This window comes from Akebia trifoliata, chromosome 1, assembly GCF_017979445.1.
Source record: "Akebia trifoliata isolate Shusen 1 chromosome 1, ASM1797944v1, whole genome shotgun sequence".
NCBI classification, from domain to species: domain Eukaryota; kingdom Viridiplantae; phylum Streptophyta; class Magnoliopsida; order Ranunculales; family Lardizabalaceae; genus Akebia; species Akebia trifoliata.
In genome coordinates, this window is record NC_141375.1 from 1,351,952 (window position 1) to 1,361,881 (window position 9,930).

Sequence of the window (9,930 nt, forward strand, 5' to 3'; positions counted from 1 at the left end):
TCTCTTGCAAATTTTTTATGTAGTTTTTATAATGAGTCTAAACATGGACTTGCTTTGGTTTTATGCTAGCTAGGTGTCTTTTTGGTGCGATGTTGATTAAAGTGATGAAGTATTCTTTATGCTAGCTAGTTTTTACAATGATTTCTCATCATTTGAAATGGTATATATATTGTAAAAGCTAGGATTCCTTCCCATGAGCAATGAAATGACGTGCTTCAATTTGACATGCAAGCTAGATGATCCATAATATATCACATATCCCTTCTTTGTCTCAAAAGTAGAAGCACTTGTTCAAGCAGTTGAGAAGCTTGGAACTGGAAGGTATGTTTAATGATTACCACCACCCTTAATATGACCATAAAGCCTTTGGCCTTTTTTTTTCCCTTGTATAGGTGATGATTCCCATAGTAACCAATTTTAGATTCTGCAATTATTCGATGTGGGGTCAGTTTGGTTAATAATTCAAATAAATCTGGAAGAGTTTTAAAAACAATTTGGAGATTACAGTGATGATTCCTTGCAGCATAACGAATTTTAACACATTCCTTATTCTGTAGGTGGCATGACATCAAACTATGTGTTTTTGATAATGCAAAGCATCGAACTTATGTGGACTTGAAGGTAACTTTTTTTTTTCTCTCTGAGAATTTACACAAGTAGCTACTTGTGTCCTTATTGAAGTTGCACTATGTTTCTATCCTACTTCTTCTAAAGCCCGTGGATTCCAAAAAGCTCCCCATCGACTTTCTCTTAGTTTATCGCTATTCTCTGATGCATTCGTTTCTACTATTTTTTTCTTTTCCTAGTCTTTTCTATTTCTCCCTTAAAATCCTCATCTTCCCTATGCTTAATTTATTATCATTATGCTCCTTGACCGCCCACCTTTCAGCCCTTGCTCTAAATTCTTCATAATTTTGGGAGCGAAACTCAAGACTTTCTTCAGTCATATAATGCCAGAATATTGGTTCTTGTCAAATAAAAGATACCACTTTTAGCTGTTTATATGTTTCTATCTTGCTGTGTACCTTCTTGATTTACTTCTAGTATGAGTTACTTCAGGTTATTAAAGCTATTTTTTTTTTCTCTGGAATTGTCTGACAGTGTGTATGGGTTATTTCAGGTTGTTGAAGCCAATTTTAACTCCAAGTTCTTCCGCCAGTGTTTCAGAGTGTGTCTTGCCACAAAATAATAGTAGTCAAGGGAAGCTAACAAGAAAGTTAGTACCCCATTTTTGTTTGAAACATTTACTGACATGTCATCTTGCTTAACTCTTCTGTTGGGAATTCTCTAAACCTTTTAAGTTTTTGGATGTCTCGTCTCAAAGGATTTGTGGTTGCATAAGTTGGTCTTTGAAGAAGATGGATTACCTGATGGAACTGAATTAGCATATTATATATGCGGGCAGGTTGTTCTAATGAAGATGATGAAAGCACATATCTTTTGTTATTGTATATTTTTCTAGATTTCGTTTTGTAATTCATAGTTATTCATTCTTGTGCAGAAATTGCTTGATGGTTATAAACAAGGTTTTGGTATATACTGTCATTGCTGCAAAAGAGTGGTACTTTTACTACTTCCCAAACTACTTTTAACACTTTTGGCTAAAGACTGATTTTATTTTTCATTTACTGAGCAGGTTAGCCCTTCACAGTTTGAAGCTGATGCTGGATGGGCTTCACGACAGAAACCGTCAGTGGTTATTTGAGATTTTTTACAGTGTCCAACTAACTTCAAACTTCTCTATTTATTTTATTTTGACTCGTTTTTGTTCGTGTTTTCCCAGGTATTTAAATATTTACACATCCAATGGGGTTTCACTGCATGAATTGTCAGTATCTCTATCAAGAGCCGGAAACTTTCGGTCAACGACAACGACGATCTTTGCAGCATATGTGTGCGGACTCTGGGGATCTTTTGCTCTGTGATGGATGCCCCAGGGCCTTTCATTGTTTTGGTTGCTTCAATTATTAAGAGGTTTCTTATTTGTTTAATTGAATATGAAATATACAAGCTAATGTTTGCTTGAGAAAATGGAGGAAAATGTTAATAAAAAATGAAATCTATTGATACTTTGAAAATAAGTTGTGAATTTGTCCTGTATGACTCATACATGTCAATGGTGGTAAAATCTGAGAAAGTGGTGCCAATCTGCTCTTAACCAATGTATGTTTCATCTTCTTTCTCTGGATTAAATATTGGTGAAGTAGAAAATACAAATGATGTCAATATAAATAATTGAACCTTTCGCGACCCTATTTTGAATTGGTTCTTTTGATTTTTCTCTTTACTATATATTTCAAGAGGGGCTCCTCAACCATTTTTTTTATTATTATATTTTTTCTGCCCTTTATCCTCCTTATTTTACCGTTAGTTTACATCATGATTTATGTTTGAAGATGCCAACTTGTTCAGTTGGCTAAAGCCTTTGAGTGTTGATACCCCTGACAACCTAGATTTAAAAGCTGCCTTCACCTGTTAATTACTAACTACTAAACTATTAAATCATATTTAGTATATATTCGAGAGAAAAACTCAAAATCATTCCTAACTATTTAAAAAAAATAAAAATAAAAAATTTCGCCAAATGAAAGATTATTTAATGAAACAAGTAACCACTTCCACAAAAAGGATCAATGCCCATGGCTTGTATGGTAATCTAACATCTCTGACTTTGGTTGGCTTCATAAAGGGAGGGAAGATTCAAGGAAGCATCCAAAGAAGAAAGCAAGAAGCTTCTCAGAGAGAATTGAAAGAATTGTAGTAGAAAAAAATAAAGAGTAAAGGATTCTAGATATCAAAGTCATGCCTTCGAAGGACTAAGATACTTTGTTTTTATGTTTATGTCCAAAGTTGGTTTTGTTTCCATGTCATGTTGTGACCCATTCTACTAGAAAACATAATTACAAGGAAATTATATCACATTTTCCTAGCTTGCAAGGACTAATTAAGATATGCATACGTACTTTCCCTATAATTTCTTGGATATTTTACTTTCCTGGTTGTATACACCACTTCACTTAAGACCTTATGCACATAACACAGATTGTATTTCACCCAATACACCATTAAAAAGATATAAATTCTAATCATAAAATAATGACCCTATCTTAATAAATATTCTTTGCTATTATAATGAGAGAAGATGGACTAAAGGGCTATTTACATAATAATAAAAATCCAAAAATACGTCCACATAATATACTTAAATTTGCTAATTATTAGGTTCTTATTTATCAAAACCAATAAAATACAAAGGCACCACTCTCATAAAATTTATATGTGCTAAGGCTTAGGTTATGATTTGAACCAATAGCATGACGTCATGTCTATTGAAAAAAATAAGTAAATAAACTACTCCAAAACTTTCTCTCCGCCAATCAATCACTCTTGTATTTTTAATACATGTAGCATCAAGCCATTGGTTCATCACCTTAGCACATAATTTTTGAAACCACAAATCCTTGTTCAACTCTCACCACCTATTTTTTTAAATTTTAATGAAATTACAAAAATATTATTTGAGTCGTGCAGGAGTGACCTCAAGCTGAAATCTCATATGGCACTTTTTGATGTGAAATTGGATAGGAACTATAAATTCTTTTTCACTCGTATCTCGATAAAAAGCATCTATGGTTCCAATACACTTTCACGTCAAGAAGAGTGATATGAGGTTCCAGTCTGAGATCACTTCAACATTATTCATGTTATTTTTATGTTCAATATTATCTTTATTATTATAAGAATAATGTTGAAGTGAGCTCAGGCTGGAACCTCATATCGCACTTCTTGATGTGAAAGTGGATAGGGAACATTAGATGTTCAAGGTATAATAATAATAAATAAATAAACTAAGGTATTGATAAGGTCCCAATTATTCGATTTTGGGACCGTAATTGCATTAAGATTACCATTGCATAAATGTTAGTTCCTTTAAATAATTGCAAAATTATTTTATTTATCCAAATTAATAAAGCTAATGATATATTAGTGTTAATTGTAGCGCACGTGGAAGCCAACAAATCGCGAAACAATTACGGTTACAATACACGAGTCGAAGGGAAGTTTCCAGAAAAATCTCGGTCGATTTGGGAGCCACGTCACCGCGCCGCGGCTAGGCATGACCGCGCCGCGGTCATCTCGAGGAATTTGTCTTCGAGACTTTTACAGAAACTTCTAGAAGCTTCGGTGGTTGTAACTGATTGGGTAGTTCGAAGCAAATCATCCGAAAAGTTGACCCGATTACCCGAATACAAATGTTATAAATTGGGGGCTCTTCTCTTCTTCTCTTGTTCCATAAGTTTTGATTTTTTCTTCTTTTAATTTTCTGTAATTTTTCCTTTTGGTGAGATCTTGAGTGTAGTGAGAACATCAAGAGTAAGCCATTGGCTCTATTGTAACTCTTTTGAGAGATCCATTCAAGAAGGAATCAAGTTGCATCTTCATCTTCTTCTCCCATCTTCTCTTTGCTTTTTAATATTGTTGCAATATGATCCTTGCGATGATCGGCTAGATCCTCTTTAGAGAGATCAATGATGCCGAAGCAAGTTTATCCCTCTAATGTAGTTTTAATTCTTTATTTTGCTTACATGTTTACTATTCTAGAAATTCTACTTTGATTAGATGATCTACTTATATTTTTGATTCAAACTTTGATAGTCATTACTTAGATAAGCTCAAGAACGGCTATGCTTTGTGAAGAATCTAAATATAAGCTAGGCAATCTCAATTAAATCTGAATTTTCATGAATGTCTCTTGGTTACCTTTAATAATTAAACCGCTCCACCTTCCGATCCATGAGCAATGACTTGCTACATGGATTGAGTTATTCTTGGAATTGATCTACATTATGGATAGTTTGTGAAGGCTACATTGAACTCTCTAATCTCCCTTTCTTTTATCTTCAACCTCTAGTTTCTGTTTTAAATAGAATTGCAAGTTTATTTCCATCTTATTTGTGCAACAAATCAGTTTTGTTTTTAAATCAATCTGTTTCAAAGCTTTGTTTTGGTTTCTAATCGAATGAATATTTGAATCTTCGTTGTCCCTGTGGAACGAATTCGACTTACCCAAAGTCCATTTCTTAATCTTAATCTCTGCATCTCTTTTGCAAGCATTACAACCGATCAAAATGGCGCCGCTGCCGGGGACAGCGAGTTGATTCATTCTTCAATTCGGAAAGTATCCGAAACAGTTTCCGAAACAGAACCGAATGTGTTTTGCTTGAAACAGAAGCCAAACGAACAGAAAAAAAATTGAAAAAAATTTCATTACAATCCTCAGGATATCAGAAACCATTTCAATTTGAAAAATCGATTTTCATCAAAATTTTACCGCGCCGCGGTTGCTCCTTAGTGCGCCGCGGTGACGTGGCAACATTTTCTACTGATTTTTGTTGGACAAGTTTCTGACATCATGGACATTGTAATCGTCATATTGGTTTTTTTTTTTTAGTATTCTGATTTGAATAATTTTGTTCTGTTCAGGTGAAGGACTTGACGGAAGTCGACGGAAATTGACGGAAAGCGACACGTGGAATTTTTATCCACTACATTGGTTCCATCACCAAGAAGATCAGCACATTCAAATTTTTTCTGCATTTTTTTTTTTCTTAGAAAACAATTTGTATTAGGTACTTGAACTTGTATTAATTTTTAATTTCATCCGAGAGGGCTCGGATTGTAATAGATTTAGGGACGGACGATAGTGGGACGAAACTATCTCAGCCCCTCGGGTTCGTACACCAAGTTTGGTGTTGGTGGCCTGAGTCGACTCAACTCGATCATCCCCCGTCTAGAACGGGAGGTAAATTTCGAAACACTCACGCATCACTCGCTAGTGAGTTTCTGTATTGCTTTTGAGTGACTAATCTGTACACATTGGATTGCACATAGTAACAAGGGCACCCTTACGAGGATGGCACCATAAGATAAGAATCGGAGTTCATTACCGATTCTTGCCCTTCTAGGAAAATCAAATTCACAGCAAATTAATTAATTAAAATTTGATTAGACTGGACTCTAGGTTCCATCGAGCTCATTAAGCAAAGCTAATCAAAAGTTGCACCAATTGCACTTCTTGATCGTGAACAGTGCCTAGCGCAATCTTGCCCTGTAGTTCTACGTGAATTCAGGGGATAGACTACGTCTATTCAAGACGAGAGGTGATCTAAGAGTGCCCTTGCTCAGCATTGTGCGCCACCTCTCCTCTGGAGATTAAACTGGCTGTTCCGATTTCAGAGATTTGGGTTGGAGGCTTTGATTAATCCTTTGAACCAGTTAGGAGCTGTCTAGTAATAGGCACCCAGTTCTCACGTGTGAATTTCTCCCTCCTATTGTGTGCAATTTGGTAGTGTATGTTAGGTAGGAGATCGCAGAAAAATCCAATTGTATTTGATCCGGAGATCACAAGGTCTCACCCTCTACCTAAGGTTAGAAGAGAAAGCAACACCGTTCTCACTCCACCAATCCCAGAAATGGATCCACATCCACTTCCACCTCATCACATCCATGAGGATCAACGAACGCTCAATGAGTTGTTCGCACCTATTACTGCCAACCCTCCATCATGTATAATTTTACCTGCTGCTAACGTGGCACAATTTGAAATTCGGGCAGCCACCATCAATATGCTGCCCAAATTCCACGGTTTCGAAAGCGAACAACCGTACAATCACCTCAATAAATTCTTGACCTTATGCCAGACATTCAAAAATGGTCACCTCGACGATGAGAATGTCAAGCTTAGGTTATTCCCGCTCTCTCTCGAAGACCATGCTGCGGCTTGGTTAAACTCTTTGTCCTCCAACTCTATCACTACATGGGATGAGTTGTCGAGAAAATTCATGGCCAAATTCTTCCCTATGGCGAAGACGGAACAATTCAAAAATGCCATTCGGAACTTCAAGGGAAGACCGGATGAAGAATTCTCCCAGACTTGGGAAAGGTTCAATGACCTTCTTGTCAAATGTCCACATCATGGGATAGACAAAGCCCAATTAGTTAATTTCTTTTACCGAGGTCTCCCAACAGCCCAGCGTATTCTTCTCGAGTCTATGCATCAGGGTAAATTCATGAATCAAACTCCTAATCAAGCTTATGAATTCTTAGTCGAATTGGCTGAGAATGCTCGAAATTGGAGCACAAACATAGGGGATTTTGATAGAGGAGATTTAGGAGTCAAGAAGCCGGGCATGTATGAGGTTAAGTCTGATCCTGAACTTAAGAGTGTCATGAATAGCCTTGTGAGTAGCTTACAAAGTCTCAATAAGAAGTTCGACGCTTTCAGTGTCAAATCCAATTTCCAAGAAGCCACTCCAATTTTGCAAGTCGCCACAGAGACATTTTCATCATGTCAGCTGTGTGAGAATTTCAATCATTCTACAGAGAATTGTCCCACCTTGACTCTCTCGCAGTCAGAGCAAGCCAATGCTGTTGGAAATTACAGCACGTATAGGAAACCCACTCCTAACTCCTATAGTCAGACGTACCATCCCGATAATAGGTTTCACCCCAATTTCTCCTATCGACAAAGTGAACCTATCCAATCAGGAGGTCCTCCAGGGTTTCAGAAAAATTTCAATCGTCAAACTCATGCCAGTGCGAACCTATCTTTGGTTCCGCAGCCATCCTATTCTTCACCTCAAAATTCTGATCAACGGGCGATCGTTGTCGACCCTATGACCAATTACTCTCCTCCTGTTGCTCAACCAAACTCAGCATTGGAATCAATGATGGCTGAGATCTTAAAGCAACAACAGCAACTCATACATCAACAAATCCAAACTACCCAGAGCCAGTCTCAGACCAACCAGGTCACTGCGCAAGCAATCAAAAATTTAGAGGTTCAGATGGGTCAGTTAGCTTCATCCATAGGAGAGAAAAACAAAGGCCAGTTTCCCAGTCAAACTGTGCCTAATCCAGCAGGAACTGTTCCAAGAGGACAGTATGAAATCAATAGTCAGGCAGGTCCCTCTAATTCTGTCCAAGCCGTCCACACCTTACGATCTGGCAAATTGGTGGACAATAAAGTTGAAATGCCTGAGGAGGTTCTATCCAAAGAAACAACCTCTAGTGCACCTTCCACAGAAAAAGAAGACCAGTCTAAGGAAACACCTCCTCCTCTCGAAAGTCGAGTAATCATTCCCAAAGCTCCGTTCCCTCATAGACTTCTAGACAACAAAAAGGGAAAACAATTGGAAGGAATTCTAGAAGTATTCAAAAATGTTCAAATAAATATTCCCTTCCTTGACGCAATTCGTCAAATTCCCTCATATGCCAAGTTTCTCAAAGATCTCACCACAGTGAAGCGAAAAACTCCTGTGCCAAGAGAGGCTATGATGACAGCCCAGTCTTCCTGTCTGATTCAGCAGACAATTGTTCCTAAATTCAAGGACCCAGGCTGTCCTACAATTTCTGTGCACATTGGAGAAACGATGATTGAGAAATGTCTATTAGATCTTGGGGCTAGTGTGAATCTTCTTCCTTTCTCAGTCTACCAGCAATTAGGTTTAGGTGAACTTAAACCTACGGATATCACTCTGAGTCTAGCAGATAGATCGGTGAAGATTCCCAAGGGAATAGTGGAGGATGTGATTATCAAGGTGAAGGATTTCTACTTTCCTGCCGACTTCGTGGTTCTTGACACTGAACCTGTCATTAACCCAAATTCTCATGTTCCAGTCATCTTAGGAAGACCCTTCTTAGCCACTTCCGATGCAGTCATCAAGTGTCGCAATGGTATCATGACCCTATCATTTGGGGACATGAAGGTCAAAATGAATGTCTTCCAAAATAAGTTTCAATCTACTGACATGGATGATTTGGAAGAAGTCAACATGATCGACACCCTAGTCAGTAGCACTTTTGAGGAAGCGGAGAACACGGATCCGCTAGAAGAGTATTTTGGCCAATTCGGCCTTGAGTTCGATACTGAGAAATCCATCAGGGAGGTGAACTCTCTTCTTGAATCCGTCCCTATGATGGATTGGCAGCCAAAAATTCAGAGTCTGTCCTCTCTCTCGTCATCCCCAATAGTGGAAGAAATTCCAAAGCTTGAGTTAAAGCAATTGCCTGATACGCTGAAATACGCATTTTTGGGTAATGCTGAAACCTTCCCTGTCATTATCTCCCCTACTCTAGAAAAATCACAAGAAAATCGGTTACTTGACGTTCTGCGCGAAAATCGAGAAGCTATTGGGTGGACCATAGCTGATATCAAAGGCATCAGTCCTTCTGTGGTCATGCATCAAATTCATCTTGAGGAAAATTTCAAACCATCGAGAGAACCACAGAGGCGACTCAATCCGGTGTTACAAGAGGTCGTCCGAAAAGAAGTCATCAAACTTTTAGATGCGGGTATTATATACCCCATCTCGGATAGTAAATGGGTTAGTCCAGTTCAGGTTGTCCCTAAAAAGTCGGGTGTCACAGTTGTGACAAATCAGGATAATGAACTCATACCTACTCGAGTCCAAACCGGATGGAGAGTGTGTATAGACTACCGAAAACTGAATACGATGACACGTAAGGATCACTTCCCTCTTCCATTCATCGATCAGATGCTTGAACGTTTAGCCGGTCATGCTTATTACTGTTTTCTTGACGGATATTCGGGATACAACCAAATCCCAATAGCCCCAGAAGACCAAGAAAAGACAACGTTTACCTGTCCATTTGGGACCTTCGCCTATCGACGTATGCCCTTTGGGCTATGTAATGCTCCTGCCACCTTTCAAAGGTGCATGTTGAGTATATTTTCTGATATGGTCGAAGACTTTCTTGAAGTCTTCATGGACGATTTTTCTGTATTTGGGTCGAGTTTTGATGACTGTTTGGATCATTTGAAGTTAGTTTTGAAAAGATGTCGAGAGAAGCACCTCGTGCTAAATTGGGAGAAGTGTCATTTCATGGTCACTTCTGGGATAGTTCTAG

The 9,930-nt window shown here is 38.0% G+C and overlaps 1 long non-coding RNA gene across 1 annotated transcript; it reads left to right on the plus strand.

The window, feature by feature from the left end:
• The first annotated feature begins 591 nt into the window (after positions 1-591).
• On the plus strand, positions 592-1,891 carry LOC147410287 (uncharacterized). The gene is made up of 4 exons (XR_015177622.1): positions 592-1,405; positions 1,502-1,561; positions 1,637-1,689; positions 1,784-1,891. It is a non-coding gene; the product is annotated as an uncharacterized LOC147410287 (long non-coding RNA).
• Positions 1,892-9,930: the final 8,039 nt, after the last annotated feature.